This window comes from Gossypium hirsutum, chromosome D13 (assembly GCF_007990345.1).
Source record: "Gossypium hirsutum isolate 1008001.06 chromosome D13, Gossypium_hirsutum_v2.1, whole genome shotgun sequence".
NCBI classification, from domain to species: Eukaryota; Viridiplantae; Streptophyta; class Magnoliopsida; order Malvales; family Malvaceae; genus Gossypium; species Gossypium hirsutum.
This window is the reverse complement of record NC_053449.1, coordinates 20,534,827-20,553,548: the sequence shown is the minus strand read 5'-3', so window position 1 is coordinate 20,553,548 and position 18,722 is coordinate 20,534,827. Positions and strand designations below refer to the sequence as shown.

The 18,722-nt window shown below is 32.4% G+C and overlaps 1 long non-coding RNA gene, 1 other non-coding gene and 1 pseudogene across 2 annotated transcripts; all 3 read right to left on the bottom strand.

The window, feature by feature from the left end:
- Nucleotides 1–2,522: 2,522 nt before the first annotated feature.
- On the bottom strand, nucleotides 2,523–4,891 carry LOC107918807 (uncharacterized). The gene is made up of 2 exons (XR_001690248.2): nucleotides 4,616–4,891; nucleotides 2,523–3,026 (listed from the first exon to the last, which is right to left on the bottom strand). It is a non-coding gene; the product is annotated as an uncharacterized lncRNA (long non-coding RNA).
- Nucleotides 4,892–5,106: 215 nt separating this feature from the next.
- TRNAF-GAA (transfer RNA phenylalanine (anticodon GAA)) lies at nucleotides 5,107–5,179 on the bottom strand. The gene has a single exon. It is a non-coding gene; the product is annotated as a tRNA-Phe (tRNA).
- Nucleotides 5,180–6,842: 1,663 nt separating this feature from the next.
- Nucleotides 6,843–17,755, bottom strand: LOC107918868 (choline/ethanolaminephosphotransferase 1-like; annotated as a pseudogene).
- Between the last annotated feature and the right edge of the window lie 967 nt (nucleotides 17,756–18,722).

Genomic DNA, 18,722 nt, shown 5'->3' with positions numbered 1-18,722 from the left:
TTTGTTTACTATCTATGTTATTACACCATTGATGTATTTATTGTTGTATTCGTTATTGTGACATTCATGCATACATTCAATTTAACATCACGTCATCTTTTTACTCGATTTTCAAAATAGAAAATTTTTAAAATATAGGTAATACTTGTATTTAGGATTTTCAAGGAAATTGAGCCCTAACGCATTGAGTTCTGATTTTCTTCGTGAAATCTAAAAATCGAGGATTGCTTTTTAATAAAATAAAAATAAAAACTTGTCATCGGGAATTCAATGTGTTGTGTCCTAACGTATTGGATGTGACGCGTCGATTTCCCGAGATAAAGATTTTCTAAAAATAAAGGAAATATTCAATGTTTAAGATTTTAAGAAATCCTGCCCTAACGTATTGGGTTGTGATTTCTTCATAAATTTTAAACGATTAAATATTTTCTTAAATTTTATTACACGAGTTTTTTGGACCAACTCGTCTTGGAAAAATAAAATATTGTGCCCTAACGTATTGGGTGTGATGTTTTCTGTTTCAAAATGAGGGCGTCTTGATAAATAATTTAATTTAATTAAGGATCGTATTTTTCAACTCTCGACATTAAGACATTAATTAATCAACTTGGTACCAATTTTTGGGCGTTACGGGAGTGCTAATCCTTCCTCGTACGTAACTGATTCCCGAATCTATTTTTTTTAAAACTCGTAGACCAAAGTCGTTTTTAGGTGGTCCAATCACACCTTAATAAAAGATTGGTGACGACTCCAAATTTCATCGACAACTAATTTTTGTTTTTCTTCCAAAAATAAAAATGGTTTCAACAGTATTCATTTTATTATTGTCTTTTTCTGTTTTTTAGAAAACTTTTAGAATGGGTTTGGACGAAAGATTTGATGGAGGAATTTCATTTCTAGTAAGGTTTTTTTTTTCAATGAATTAACTTGTTTGGTAAAAATAATGAAGAATTTAAAATGCCTAATAAACTTCAAAAGGAGATTTAATTAACTCAAAGTTCCTATTCAAATTCCACCGAAAGAAATGGTTTGTTTTTTAGAAAATAGTCACAATCTTATTTCATCTACAGTACATTTGGATGTGGAATTTTAAAATTTTAGAGACTTTGAAAATTTTAGTATTTTACATATCATTAATTAAAAAAAATCTATCAATTTGAATTGCATTTTTTGTATAAATAATTATTTTAGGAACAAAATAGTTTATTAGAATTTTATAAATAATAAACGAAAAATAATGATATTAAAAATAAATAATATAAAATATTCAATATGAATATCATTAAATGAAATAAAGTCATGAAGAATTTAAAAATAACACCTCTTCAGGTGAAATTTGAAAAAAGTGATTGAACTACCCGAATACCATGTTGAAATTCCTCACAAATTTTGTAATTTTCCATTATTTTTAATTGAACAACAAAAATCATTTTTATAAATTTGAAAATGTCGATATAAATAAAATTTTTCATTCATATCTTTTATCCAAATACACCCTTAAAACATATGGCCCCACTATAAAATTTTTTAAAAAAACCTTTATACTTTAAAATATAATTTTTATTTAATCCTAATACATATTATTATATTTTATATTATTAAAATTTTATATATTTTTATAAATTTAATCATATTCAGATTGCGTATTTTTATATTATTTATTTTTAATATTATTATTTTTCTTTTATAATTATTTTCTTGACTCGTGAAAGCACATTAACCTAAATTATTCTAAAAAAAATTATTTATCCAAATAAAATAATCACAAATACTAGTCTTTTTAAGTGATGCATTGAGCTAAGCAAAACAAAAAAAAAACCAAAAACCGATCTGAACTATAATATTTGGGCCGTTTATAGAATATAAGTTAAAAATTGTAATTATCAAATACAACCATATTCTATTTTTATTTAATTTATAATTAATTTATTTTTTATAATGAAAAATAAATATTTAAAATTTAAAATAGAGAAAATAACTTAAAAATACTAAGGGTTATTGATTATTATATTATTTACTTGAAAATTAACTTTTTAAAAAATATATTTATAAAAGGGGTTTTGAAACATTACCAAATAATGTCAAAAATCTATAAAATAATGTTTAATTTGTTTAAATGAAGTCCAATAATTCTAAACCTAAGGGTCCGTTTGATTGCCAGTAAAATGTTTTCCGTAAAATGATTTCTAGAAAATGTTTTACTTTTCTGTAAAATGAATTATTGGAAAATATTTTCTGGTGTTTGATTGAATCTGTGTAAAATATTTTCTTTTGTTTGGTAGATTTTCTGAAAATATTTTCCGAAAAAGTTGTTTTTACATATATTAATATATATTAATAAATTTTTATATTTTAAATTATTTTTACATATATTGCAATGATTTATTTATAAATAAATAAATAAATTAAATATATAATAATATTCATTTATTAAAATATAAAAGCATTGCAAACTACTTCCGAAATTTACTAATTAATAGTTAATCAATTGTAGTGATCTCATGATGAAATTACGCTCAGCATAAAAGCAATTTTTTTGTTGTCTTACAAACAACACAAATAGCATCATTATCAAATTTCAGCCACTCTCAAGTATAACCAATTCCTTAGCCAACCAATCTACATTGTAACACAAAGCTAACTCCTATAAAATTTATCCCAATGCACACATTTACAAACATAAATATGTATATATGTATGCATTCAACAAATACATAACCATATGCATGCAATCAGCTATGTTCTTTGAAAGCTACTACTAGATCAAGCATTGCCCAAGGAAACTGCTGCTGGAAGGCCAAAAGCAGTGTGTTCTCTATTAGATTGATTCCTCATGCTAGTTTGTTCAGTTTGACCCTGTGATGATTCTGGTATGCCACTACCAGATGTTCTTTCATGCCTTTGTGAACCCTGTTCCTTTGGTATCCAAAAACCCCCGAAGAAGTAAGTTCATATCAATTGGAATTTTATGTATTGGAATTTTATCATCACTAGTCCCGCCCATTTTCCTCTATCCTGTCAGACACCTGTAATACAAAAACACTATGAAACTTTTTATAATAGGCAAAAGTAATTATTCTATTTTTGTAAGACTAAGTTTCATCATTACTATGCAAGTATTCACTAGAAATAACATAAACAAAACAGATAGCCAATCCTGCTTCACTAAACGAAAGCACCAAACTTTTGAATTCTCTTCGCCATTAGAAAAAAAAAGCATAATTAAGGAATCATCAAAACCGAAGAATGTAGCCATCAACGAAAATTTCCATCTCTTTTTTATTTCTTCTACATCCCTTTCTCACCTCCAAAGGACAAAGGGTTTTCAGTGCACAAATGTTAAGGTTTGCTAGGATTGTAATAAAGGAAGGAGCATAGGGGAACGGTATCCGCTCCCTCGTTAGAGAGACATTTTAATGGAACATAATGGATTCTTCAATAAAAGTTCCATTTTTGTACAAACAAATTAGCAATCTAATATAAACACTATTAAGAACATGTAAGCAATCTTTTTATTTTCTACTCATTAACCAAACTAACAGCTCTTACACATGAAATGTAAAAACAAGAGGGCTACTGTTATGAAAATTTTGATGTTATTTGTCATGGAATGCAAACTTAGATACAATGCAATCTGCCCAGGTGCATAAAAAAGGCAATATAATTAATTTTATGATCCGTTTGGTTCCCATTACCATAAAGAGCAAGCAATAACTTAAAGAGATGAATAATGCATCATTCGAAAATGAGAAAACATCTAAAGCTCAATATTGCCCTAGGCACAAGGCACGCTATAGGCAAAATGAGCACTCACCTGATGCCGACAACCACAAAGTTCAGCACTTTCATTTTTCCTGATGCTGACAACCACAAAGTTCAGTGGTAGAGCAAACAATAGACAAAAGCTGTGTTCCTAACCCAAAAAACAGACACAAGTTTGTAGTTTAACTTGTGTTATTGTTATCTACACATTGTGATCTCTCATGCATACGAATATTACATAAGAAGTGGACCAAAATTAAGCCTTCCCACATGTAAAATATATGTCTGTATTTATTAAACTTTCTGTTAAGACTCAAGAATGGACACTCAAGAATTGAAATTGGTGTCAAAGCAAGAATGGTGGATACATTTTTAGTTCAACTAGTGCAGCAAAAGCATTAAAAGTGCCTTAAGTGCATTAATGCAAATCCTATGAGTTTCAAACTTGCAGAATTACTAGTTCTGCTTGACATTGCATCTCAATTGTAAATTCAACCCCTTAGTTTACAATAAGCAGAGCGCTTCCACAGCAGAAAGAAATTTGTGTATAGAAATAACATAAATATATCAAATATTCATAACAATACTCCAGTGAAATATACATTGCCAATACTCATTTCAGTTCAAATAGAAGCCAGTGAAAGAAGGCAATAAATAACTTTTTATCACTGAGATCATAAATTCTTAATCAAGAGAAAATGAATCAATTAGATCAAGAGATAATAAGATTTAAGTACTAGAAAAATCCAGTAAATTTTGAACAAAAATTTCAAGATACCAAGTGCTCGAGCAATTAACAGAGATCAAAGCAAACGACAGCTAAAGATTACGAGAAGAAAAAGGAAACACTCACTGATTAGTAGGAAATTGGAGGTTAGCCAAAGCAAATGAGATGATCAAGGGATGAAGCAAATCCTACAGGACTAAAAAAGAAGGAAGAATTCGTGTATGAAAGTTGGGGAATTATAAAAATTTACAGAGAGTCTGCTGAATATTACTACTTAATAGAGATTCTCTTGAAGGTTTGTTTTACATAAAAAAACATGAATGAACAGCAAAGTGGACCCATTTTAAACCCAAATTTACTTCAATCATTTCTAGCTTTGAACCAACTATCAGTCCACTGTTGACGCCATTTTGTTGTTTTTTCTTTTCTTTTTAAGGTTTAATTATTTAAAATTAATTTTTAACAAGTTTAAAGTTATAGATTTGATCATTTGGAACTTCATTTCTCAATAATATATGTAGCTAAAGAGATTAATGAATGTTTTTATTTTAACATATTAATAATGTTTCTTTATCATATTTCGAGGATTCCCAATCCCAAGAACACAAAACAATTTTTGCGGTGAGCGTGGATCGAACACGCGACCTTCAGATCTTCAGTCTGACGCTCTCCCAACTGAGCTATCCCCGCAAGTTGTCAAGAATATCTCTATTCAACCTATATAACATATTTATATATCTTAATTGATATATTTAATTTTGGTAACGAAAGAAATTAATATATATTTATATTATATAAAAGAACCGGTTAAATATATATATATATTAATGACTGTGAGTTGTTGATGATAACCATGGCTAAAAGGTAAGAATAAAAAAATTTTGGGTGAAAAAAATCAATCTTAATTTTTATGAAAAATTGAGTTAATTGAGTTTGAGTGAATTTAATAAAATATTAGTTGACCTTTCAATTGATTGATTTGATCATTAATCGTATTAATGTGGTTGATGCAAGTCACCGGAAGCTGTGATATGATAGTACATTGATGTTACGTGTCACATAGAAAAAAATAAAAGTAAATAGTTTAAAAAATTTTAAATTATCTTAAAAAAATAATAATGTGTATGTTGAATGTATTTGGATAAATGATTGACACTTAATTGTCCATGTTCATTTTAGATGAATGCAAAACTAAATTCTTTTAGAAACTATAAAAATATTAATAATTCTTAGAAAATTATTAAAAATCAAGTATGGGAAAATTCAAAAGAATGAAAAAGAAAACAGAAAAACCCTAATGAAAAACTGTATTTAGAATGCACTTGGACAAAATGTTCTCCTGATTCAGTTAAATTTAGACAATTATTTGTCTAGATTCATTTGAGATGAGTTTAAAACTATAAAAAAGTTTAAAAATTATTAAAAATATTAATAATTACTAAAAAGTTGTAAAAGTTATCTAAGAAATTGAAATATGAAAAAACTTAAAAAACTTAATTTTATTAAACATTATTTGAATTTTTATAATTATAAAATATTTTGTCCATATTTCAATTCATCGTGGAATCCTACTTTTGTATAACTTTTTTGAACTTTTTCTGTTTTAGCCTAAAATTTTAATTTATGATCTTTCAAAATTTTATATTTTTATCTCTAAGTACTAACATAGTCTTAATTTATTACTGTGTATACACTAAGAATAAATGATAAATTTTTTGAGTTTTTACGACTTTAAAAATTTTCATATATTCTAAATAATTTTTTATATTTTTATAATTTTTAGTAGAATGACTTTGGAAATCATTTATGTATATTTTTATTATTTTTTAATTTTTTAAAGTTTTTTATTATTTACCGATGTGGCATGCCATATCAAAAATACTATCACACGTGGCAATTTATGGTGACTTTTGTTAGTCACATCAGCATGGTTAACGGTCAAACCGATCAATTGATGATTTTCATTAATAGAAGGGGTCAATTGATATTTTTGAGGTTGAGTGTACTTTTTTCACAACTCGATTACTTTTTTTCCATTTTTTATTAGGAGACTTTTTAACCTTTTAACTTTATTTAATCGTGTCAAGTAAAATTACAGTCTAACTTTTAAAAAAAAATCAATAAAAGCAGAAGGATTCTTTAAAAAATAAGTACTGTCATTTAATGTTGTTGAAATAAAAATTACTTGTCATTTAATGATAAAAATTGATATGATATTGACAATTTTGATAAAAAGACAATTTTTGGCAACGGTTCCCATCGAGGTGCTACATTATACGCAAATGCAAGCACCCTCTTTTTTCTTTGCAGTATATGATACAAAAACTTCAATTGTATTCATACATTCAAGTCATAGATGAAAAGAGTTTTACATAACAAAATTTCCCTAATCATTTATATCAATGGTTTGGAACTGGAACTAGATTTATATAAAGATCAATCATCAATGTATACATCACAATGAATTTGCTAACATATTGAATCACTATGCCAGTGCTCCGATTCCGCACCTGTATGAACCACATCATTTGTGAAAAACAAGTGTCAGAAACTTCAACTCTGCAACGAATCGTGATCTTATAATCACAGTTAAGAATAATATTACCCCAGATAAGCATCATCGATGTTTAAGCTTCTTTCCGAGTTATCCTGTTATTTTAAGCAAGGAATACTATGATTAGAACACTGAATTTTCGCAGAAACGGACCCGAAGAAAAGAAAGTGCAGAGAGCAGGCGACTAATGTTTGCTACACTTTACGAGCCTTAAAACCTTATTTTATGAGGGCCATTTAGATCACTGCAAAGTACATTCCATGATGGACAGTAAAGTATTCCTCACCTAAAGCAATAAATTCCCAAAGCTGTCGTGATTTCATGGATAACTGATGTGGAAAAGTGACAGTAGAGGGATCCTATTTGACCAAAAAACACGAGAGAAATGTTAGGCAAAAAAATGTTACAGCATACAAATCGATATGTTAAAGAAACATCAAAAGAAAAGATCTCAATCTCGATACCAAAATCAGTTCAACATTAAATCGATGTATGAACAAAACCGCTTAAGAGTACAATATTTGTTTACTTCCAAACTAAAATGACAGTGGTCGTACCTGTAAATACACAGTAACCAAGAAGAACCAAAAACTCATCAACTAAAGGAACACTGCAGAAAAATAAGATTAGATTCATGTTCTTCAGAAACAACGGCTAAAACTGGAACTGCAATTTATGTGGTTAGAAATCGAAATCCAGCACACTTACCCATCATTTAATCTTGCTGTAAGAGCATTTGCAATTGCCAATGGAAGATACAAGAGTGACTGCAAATATATAGAGAACAGTAAACCATTTTGTAACCATGTAATCAGGTCCATAAAAAATGTAGTTAAAGATGAAATAAAAATAACATTCATTTTTCCTATTTTTTTTATAACAATGCTACTTACCATGTGTTGTTCCAATAGGGTCGGAAGCGTGTAAATTATTGTACTAAAAAATCACACAAAGTTCAATTCCCAGGGAAGAGAGGTGGATCACATGGATCTCTTAAATACCAAGTCTTTCCTTAGACAGAATATCCCTTCTATAGTAATTTAATAGCACAATTAAATACTACTATTATACCCTCAAATATTGAAAGAAAAATAGGACAAGAAAGAACACAAGAGATTTAACGAGGTTCGGTAAATTATACCTACGTCCTCGGGCACTAACACCAGATGATAACTTTACTATCTCCAAAGTATTACAAACAAATAGAATTCCTTAAGAATTCTCAAATGGGAGAAGAGAGAAAACTAAGAGAGAAAGATTGGTTGGGATGAATTGAAATGAGAAATGAGAAGGCCTATTTATAGTTGAGGTTTAAGGACCAAACAATAAATAGCCCATTATCTCAAGGACCAAAAAAAAATTATCCCATGCCACTTTTTCAAAGTCAACTTTAGGGTGCTAAACTTGCACCACTTGGATTGTTTTCCATTAAAATTGTTTGCCATTAATCATAATGTTAACAATCTCCACCTTGAATATTTGATTAGGATAATCACATCTTCACACACTTCCTTCAACTCCCCAAATTCGATAAAGCTATCTTTTGTAGTGCCTCCAAATGCGCTCTCGAGCGCCATACACCTAAAGGTGCTCAAATTCTCAGGATGTTAATAAAGTTCAAACAATGATTAAACTTGATTGTTGTTACCACCTTGGTCATCATATCTGCGGGATTATCTGCTGTCGGAATCTTCTGAAGTAGAATTTTTCCTTTTTCAAAGACTTCCAGCACAAAGTGATATCTTACGTCGATATGCTTGGTTCTTGAATGATAGACTTGATTTTTCGCTAAATGAATAGCGCTCTGACTGTCACAATATAAACTTATATGACTTTGAACAACTCCTAAGTCTTTCAACAATCCATTAAGCCAAATAGCCTCCTTAACAGCTTCTGTAACTGCCATATATTCTGCCTCTGTAGTAGACACAGCTACTGTAGACTGTAAGGTAGACTTCCAACTCACTGGAGCTTTCGCAAGAGTAAACAGATACCCCGTAGTTGAACGACGTTTATCTAAATCACCAGCAAAGTCGGAATCAACATATCCAACTACAAACTGACCAAGTGCTTCATCCTGTTCAAAAATTAAACCAACATCTACGGTTTTTCGAAGATACCGTAGAATCCATTTCACAGCTTGCCAATGTCCTTTTCCAGGATCATGCATATACCTGCTCACAACTCCAACAGCTTGTGAAATGTCAGGCCTCGTACACACCATCGCATACATCAAACTCCCAACTGCATTAGCATATGGGACTTTTGCCATATATTCTCTTTCATCTTCAGTCTTCGGAGATAATTGAGCACAAAGTTTCAAATGAGAAGCAAGTGGGATACTTACATGTTTTGTGTTTTCATTTACACCAAAACATTGTAATACCTTTTTCAGATATTGCTTCTGATTTAAACAGAGCTTGCCTCTCGGTCTATCTCTACTTATCTCCATGCCGAGAATCTTCTTGGCCTCACCTAGATCTTTCATCTCGAACTCTTGATTCAACTGAGCCTTCAGCTTATCTATCTCATTTTGGCTCTTCGAAGCAATTAACATATCATCAACATACAAGAGTAGATAAATGAAAGATCCGTCATGCAGCTTCTGCAAATATACACAATTGTCATATTTGCTTCTTGTGTACTTCTGCCTTCTCATAAAGCTATCAAATCGCTTGTACCACTGCCTCGGGGATTGCTTCAATCCATATAGCGATTTGTTCAGCTTACAAACCCAATTTCTACCACCAGCATCTGTGTATCCTTCGGGCTGAGTCATATAGATCTCATCTTCTAACTCACCATGCAAGAAAGCCGTCTTAACATCAAGTTGAGCTAGCTCCAAATTCAACTGTGCTACCAAGGCCAACAAAATTCTAATGGAGGAATGCTTCACAACAGGGGAAAATACATCATTGTAGTCAATTCCCTCCTTCTGAGCGTAGCCTTTAGCTACCAATCTTGCCTTGTAGCGAATATCCTTCTTGCTAGAAGATCCATCTTTCTTTGCAAATATCCACTTGCATCCGATTGCCCTTTTACCTTTCGGTAATTGCGCCAACTCCCAAGTATTGTTCTTCCGGAGAGACTGCATTGCTTCTTGATAAGTGATAGGAATATCATCAACAACAGGAAGGGCGTAGGCCACCATATCAGTAAATCGAGCAGGTTTACGAATTTCTCTCCGTGGCCTTGCAACTGCAACTGGTTCTGGTGTACTTAGTGGTTCTTGGGTCAGAACCTCTTCAACCTCTAATTCCTCCATTGTGGCTGGAGAATTAGACTTATTAACTAGGCAAATCCCCATCTGCTCAAACTCCACCTGTTTTGGAGTACACTCCACCTGCTGTGGAGTATTGCTCGTCTGAATATCTTTATCTGCTACCTTTTTCAATGTGGCAGATTCATCAAAGGTAACATCTCTGCTATAGATCATTTTCTTTGTGCTTAAGCACCAAAGACGAAATCCCTTCACTCCAGAAGTGATTCCCATAAAGAGAGCTTTCTTTGCCCTCGGATCTAACTTTGACTCCTTCACATGGTAATATGTAGTGGATCCAAACACATGTAAGGAATCATAATCTGTAGCCGGTTTTCCAGACCATACCTCCATAGGAGTTTTTCTTTCTAATGCAGATGATGGCAAACGATTAACAAGATGGCCAGCGTATGTCACAGCCTCAGCCCAAAATTGCTTGCCCAACCCAGCATTGGACAACATACATCGAACTTTCTCCAGCAATGTTCGATTCATACGCTCTGCCAATCCATTCTACTGTGGTGTATCCCTAACTGTGAAGTGTCGAACAATACCATACTCTTGGCACACATCGAAGAACGGATCACTTTTATATTCCCCTCCATTGTCCGTCCTAAGCTGCTTGATTTTCTTGCCAGTCTGGTTTTCGATCGTAGTTTTCCATTTAAGAAAAACTCTAAGCACTTCATCCTTAGTTCTCATGGTATACACCCAAACTCTTCTGGAAAAGTCATCAACAAAAGTAACAAAGTAGTGTTTTCCTCCCAATGAAGGTGTCTTGGAAGGCCCCCACACATCTGAGTGAACATATTCCAAAATACCTTTTGTATTATGGATAGCAGTACCGAATTTCACTCTCTTTTGCTTTCCCAGAACACAATGCTCGCAAAATTTTAATTTGCAAGCCTTTGCACCTTTCAACAATCCTTGCTTTGCCAGAATTTGCAAGGATTTTTCGCTAGCATGTCCCAACTTCATATGCCACAACTGTATTGAGTCCAATTCTTTGTTGCCGGAAGCTGCAGCGACTGCTCCAATAACTGTACTACCTTGGTAGTAATACACGTTATTTTTCCTGATGCCCTTCAATATCACAAGTGCGCCAGATGTCACTTTCAAAACCCCATCTCTCATAGTAACAACTGAACCATTGGATTCCAAGGCTCCCAATGAGATGAGATTTTTCTTCAAACTAGGCACGTACCGAACATCAGTCAGAACTCTGGTTGATCCATCTTTATTCTTTAATTGGATTGAACCTATCCCAACAGTTTTACAGGCATTGTCATTGCCCATATAAACAACTCCTCCATTTAGTTCTACTAAATCAGAGAACCACTCCCGGTTAGGGGACATATGATAGGTACAACCTGAATCCAATATCCACTCATCTGAATGGAACGACGATGATGATGCAACCAGTGATAGTTCAGAGTCACTAGTATCATGCTTAGCAACACAAGCATCTACAGCAGCTTTTCCCTTATTCTTCAGCTTTGGACAATTTTTCTTCCAGTGGCATTTCTCATGACAAAAAGCACATTCATCTTTCCCGAGTCTGGACTTTGACTTTGATCTCCCCTTTTGAGTTTTCTTCCGAGTGTATGAACGACCTCAGACTACTAAAACTTCTGTATCTCTGATTGAGTTTTTCTGTTTGTCCTTCTTTCTCTGTTCATAACTGTATAAGGCCGCACAGACTTCGCTCAGAGATATATCACTCCTGCCATGAAGTAAAGTAGTTTCTAGGAACTCAAACTCCTCAGGAAGTGACCCCAACAGCATCAAAGCCAAATCTTCATCTTTGAATGTCTCATCCATATTCAGCAAATCGGTGACTAACTGATTAAATTTGGTGATGTGATCATTCATTGTGGTACTTGAGACGTATGTGAAGCGAAACAGTCTTTTCTTCAAGTGGAGCTTATTTTGACTGTTTTTCTTCAAAAATTTTTCTTCAAGTGCCACCCACAACTTATTTGCAGAAGTCTCCTTTGAAAAAGCATACCTCTGCTCTCGAGAAAGGCATGATCGAATTGTGCCACATGCCAACCGATTGATCGCCTTCCAATCTTTCTCCTGTACATCATCTGGTTTCTCTTCATCAATGGCAATGTCTAGACCCTGCTGAAAAAGGGCATCTAGAACCTCACTTTGCCACATACCAAAATGGCCCGTGCCATCAAAGATCTCCACGGCTAGTCTTGCATTTGCAATTGTCGGTCTTGTCCACATGGACGATGTTGAAGCTCCTACACCGACCGTTTTCTCCATAATCTTTCAATATACCTAAGGAAATCTTTTCTGATGTGGAAGATCAGTTCAAACTGCAACCACAAAGCATACTACGATTAACCTTCGGCTCTTGATACCACTTGTTGTTCCAATAGGGTCGGAAGTGTGTAAATTATTGTACTAAAAAATCACACAAAGTTCAATTACCAGGGAAGAGAGGTGGATCACATGGATCTCTTAAATACCAAGTCTTTCCTTAGACAGAATATCCCTTCTAGAGTAATTTAATAGCACAATTAAATACTACTATTATACCCTCAAATATTGAAAGAAAAATAGGACAAGAAAGAACACAAGAGATTTAACGAGGTTCGGTAAATTATACCTACGTCCTCGGACACTAACACCAGATGATAACTTTACTATCTCCAAAGTATTACAAACAAATAGAATTCCTTAAGAATTCTCAAATGGGAGAAGAGAGAAAACTAAAAGAGAAAGATTGGTTGGGATGAATTGAAATGAGAAATGAGAAGGCCTATTTATAGTTGAGGTTTAAGGACCAAACAATAAATAGCCCATTATCTCAAGGACCAAAAAAAAATTATCCCATGCCACTTTTTCAAAGTCAACTTTAGGGTGCTAAACTTGCACCACTTGGATTGTTTTCCATTAAAATTGTCTGCCATTAATCATAATGTTAACACCATGCACATGTTAGTTTTCAGTCCCTTGGGTTCATCACACAGGTGAGCCAAAATCATCCGTCCCTGTCAAAACCATTTTCATTTAAAGATACTGATTCCAGTCACGAAAAGTACAAGGCACATTAAAGAATTTAAATCACTGGATATCAATTTGTTTTTTTTTTCACAAACTAGGAATTCAAAAGTATTAGAAGATTCTCATCAACAGACAAGCAAACCTTACCACAAGGAACCCAAATGCAAGTCCTGTTCCCAGTATAACTAAATGTGGATAATTTCCCATAACATCAGAGGGCGACAGATGATCCCTTCATGGCAAGAACAACAACAAAAAAAAACAGGAATAAAGTCCATGTAAGGCCAATATGCAACAATAGAATAAAGAAAGAAGGTGAACGTTGTTACAAGAAAAGAGGACAAACTCAAATTACCAAATGAGCACTCCTCCCATGAGTACAACAAAAGGATAAAGCTGACAAGGAAGAACAAAAAACACCGATTAATCATTTAAGCATACATGGAAGGAAGAAAGAAACACAGAATTTACAGAATTACCATTGCTAATGCCAGTAACATGCTTCCTTTTCTTGCCTTAACGACCTTATGGACATTGCTTATACTGCAATAGCAACCATACAAGTACATAAGAGAAGCTTATGCGGACACTAAAAGACAGCAGTACTATGAACAAAAAATAAATGCAGGATGGACTAAAACGAGGTGGTCTCATGCATAGAAACCTTGGCCTCTGCATTATCATTTAACTCAGCCTAATAATCCATAGCTCTAGTATAAGGCTACAAGCCAACAAGAAGGCAAAAATGAAAGCATGAGAAGCTTCAGCTCTCACATTGGACTACTAAAGTGGACAGTTTTCCACAAAAGGTCAAAGAATAAGTAATTCAAAGCACTAGCGTGAAACTACAAGAGTGCCAAATAGAAATTATAAGAAGCTTCAGCCATGAAAGCTGAAGTAAAATTTGACCATTTAGGATGCAGATAACCGCTTACTTGCAAGCCACTGTAGGTAAAATAGCAATTGGTGTCAACAAATACACAGCAGCTTTATATGTTGGAAGTTCTGGAAAAAGAAAAGTGAATAAGTAATAAAATGGTCAAAGAAAAATGGCAAAAGCAACAAGAAATCCAATATAAGGTGCTAACCCTTTCTTAAACAAAGAACTTACCATTAACATAAGGTATCCAACTCAAGAAGGGTATCGATTGCTGAAATGGCTGAGCCCACCACTGGGCACCTTGAGGGGAAAAAGGTAAGCAATTATAAAACGTGAAAAACAATAATAATAGAAGAAAAGAATTCAAAAGAAGTTTCAAATTTTTTATACGTGGAACACAAGTAATATAAAGGTTTAGTACAGACTGTCAAAGGCACCCCCATAACATCGAGTGAAGAAACATACCAACAATTGCTGTCATAAAGTGCAATCCATATATCAGCGCCCTCAGTCGGCCCATTGACAACAGGAAGGATAAGTGCATTGGTGAAATAGCTACAGAAAATGACACAACAGAAGTATCAGCATTGGTAAAAGAACCTTCCACTGCATGCTACAAAAACCACATTAGAAACTCCCTTCTAAAATTTTATGTAGAAAGGATGGAGACATTCAAGAGGAATACATATCAAACAGAATATTTAGAATACCTCAAATATAAATCACGAAATTATCACAAAATCCTTTCAAAAAATTATCTAACATTGAATAAAGTTTGATAAAAAGAGATTGAAAACAAAATTTATAAACCCTCTATAGAATAAACCAAGTAATTGAAGAACTGCAAAGTGTATGGCAGGATTTCTTAGAAGGAATACAAAATACAAAACTAAATTGCACTTTTGATTACTTACTGTTCCCATGTAGCTCCATAAAATGGTATAGATGAAATTACCCAGAACCAGAAACTGTCCCCTCCGCACATGGCAGTGCTCCCAAAAGCCATGGTTTCGAACTGAAAAAGAATCAATATTGTATAATGGCGGAATTTTATTAGACATTGTTATGTAATGAAACAAGTTAAATACATACCGCACATGCAAGTGCATCACACCCTGCAATATTTCAAGACCACCAAAAATAATTACTCCATCAGAAAATTTTCTAATAAAAATAGCAGAGGATGGAAAGAAGAGATTATAAAGTGAACTTACCATGGTCAAAAAGTTCTCCAAGTGGACTTGAGGAGTTTGTTCGTCTGGCTTGTTTCCCGTCAACAGCATCAAAAGTCTAGCAGGCAATTACTAATATGTGAAAAAGATCCCATACTTTGAATACACTGCCAGAGAGAAAACATTCATGCTCATCCCCCTTCCCCAACACACCAAGGAAATAAAGAAAGAATAAGGTGGAGGTATAAACCTGATACAAAAATAGAAGCAACCCGTGTGCAAGATGAACCCATCTTGGTGGAGGTGAATCCAGGTGAATCCAAGCGAGGGGAATAAACCTGAAACAGTAATACAAATAAAAGAACTGAATGGAAAGATAATAGCAAAAGAACATGTACCATTCTCCCGAGCCTTCGAAGGTACAATCATACACATAACCAAAATGTTTCCTGAACTTTATGGTTATCCCTGAGAACTACACAAACTAAACAGACAAGCAAGGCAACATTAATTGTGTATCTAATACAGAAACTGACATATGAAGAAACAAAATTTATTCTATAATAAAATGCAAATGCATGAGAAAAAGAAGGAGAATTTATGGTTCTTGCAGGTTAAATCAACATACTCAAGTGACACCTATACCTTCAATCGTTTAAATCATTTACATACAAATTACAATGCAGAATTTCTGGTTCTTCAAGGTTAGACCAACATACTCAAGTCATGTAAATACCTTTCTCATTGTTTAAAGTCACCTAGCCTTTCAGCTCTTTTTTTTTTAACTAATACATTATATGTCAATGAAAAAAACATCATGATTACAAAAGCTATCATATTTGGTAAAGAAATCCAGTTTATCAATCTGTTCAAGTAACATTCAACCAACCACACGTAAGGAAATGGTTAGAAAGTACAGAATATAGAACACACTTCTCATCTCCTTTGATCTGAACATGAGATGTTCATTGGTAAAAATGAATTGGAAACGAAAGATTAACGTCAGTGTTTTCCCAAAATGATTAATGAAATATAATTTGCAGAAAATCGGTATAATATCAAAACTTGCAGAAAAATGTTTAACTTGCGACAGAAATAAAAATAAATATAACATTGAAGAAAATAAGGAGAGAGAGAGAGAGAGAGAGAGAGAGAGAGAGAGAGAGAGAGATTCCCACTCACATAACCGAGCAGTGCAGACAAAACCAAGAACATAAATCCTGTAAGTGTTATCTTAAGGAAGAAAAGCATAAACAAATTAGTAACAAAATAAGGTAGGTACTACATGAATATGCACTCTGTTACACGTACATGTACCTGCAAGCTTGCATGTACAGTGAAAAATGAAAATCACAATTTAAGAGTACTTAAGCATTACATACCATGTTTGGTCTGGTGGAAATGCCAAGCCGGAAACATGCACATAAACAAACATAAATTTATTAGTGCCAGAAAAACATCACTAAAGGTGCCAAATGTTTAAAATCCAAGCATAATATAGTCATTAAAACTTATAATCCGACTGCATGTACAAGCATGAAGTAGTCCATACAGGTATAGATAGAATCAGTTCTTTAAAGGAAATAGCAAGGAAAAAAATGTGACAAAATATGAGTATTCAAATCATGGCAGAACTTACGGCATCCAAAGAGGGAAGAAGTTAACAAAGCGGTTCCAAAAGGGTTGCAATACATATTTAGCAAGCTAAGAGTGATCCACACCTCTGTATTTGTATCTATGCAAAGCTGCTATACCATGTGCCCCTATATACCCCATTCTTCCTTTTTGACAAAATTTCCAAGACCTGCTAAACATGAAGAATACAAAAATTTATCTGATTTCTGTAAGAAAACAATTGGATGTAAATGAAAATAACTCAAAACAATAGGAACATAAAAACCCAATAAGGAAATCAAGGGAAACAATCGAAAAAACTCCAATGACATGACTTTAAACAAACCTTCAAGTTGATCTTTAACAAGTAGTTATTTTTTGGACTGCAAAAAGATTAAAATTTCTGCTAAAACAAGCCTTAAGAAATCATTTGAAAAAAAACAAGAGCATGAAAAGATGGGTTACTATCGATCATGAAATAAACATATTCTGTTTGAAAAGTAAGGAACAGAATCATTAAAAAACAAATAGAGAGCTGCGACTTAAAAGGGAAACAATAAAAACAGAACAATGAAAGAAAAAGTATTAAAAAAAAAGATAGTTTTTTGTATACCTATTTGAAACAGAGATCAAACGAGAAAATTAAATCTTAAAAGATTGTGGCTTCTGATCAATTAAGGCAAAATAAAGCAATGGACTTCTTTTTCTTTTCGGTTCTCTCCCGCCTTTCAAACGAACGTAGCAGTAAAGAAGAGAGAAAAGAAAAAAAAAACAGTTTTAATAATTTATATTAATTCAAATGAAAAGGAAAAAACAGAGAGAAAGGGGCCAAAATAAAAGTCAAAAACAGAATAGCGAATCAAAGGGAATTTTATTTTATTGTCTATTATTATTATTATTATTTATTGGATGCCTATAAATAAAAGTTTATTTGTATTAGAGTTGAAGAAAATCGAAAATAAATATTTATATATAAATTAATGAAAATAATATTAAAATAACCATTATTTTGTATTAGTGAGAAATTCAGTTTGATTCAATTTTTTAGAGGTTATAATATTTACTCTTTTTTACACGATAATTAAAATTTTATAGTTCATCTCTAACCTAAAAATAGTAAGATAATGCGTTTTAATATACTTAAGCTCACGTCTTTCTATATTGATAACAATATAAGTTTTTAAAATTATTTTGTGAAGGGGTTTATATTTATTAATTAATAAAATAAAAGCGTCCCAAAAGGGGAAATGATAACATTTTTTAATGTTAGATGGAATAATATATAATATAAAAGCTGCGATAATGGAGCGGGAATCGTATTCGAATGCATGCAGTATGTTTCTTTTGCTTTGTTGATGATTCCTATATAAAAAAAATTACTAATTAGATTATGAAAAAATGGTAAGATTGAGTAAATGAATAACAACCCTACAAACATTTTTTATGCGTAAATTTTATTCTCTATATTTTTTGGACTAGTTAATTTATTCCCTTCACTTTACAAATTTTAAAATTTTAATCATGATCCAAATAATAATAATTAAATTCATTTCGCTAAAATTCTGCTATTATTCTTATACTATGCGTAAAATTGTAGATTTATTTAATTTTCTCCAATTTGATCATTATTAGTCCCTATACTTTTTGAAATTTCAATCTTAACGCAAGTGAAAATTATTAAATTCATCAATTGACTTTTTTGTGAGCAATATGTGAAAATGGAAGGTTAACATGAC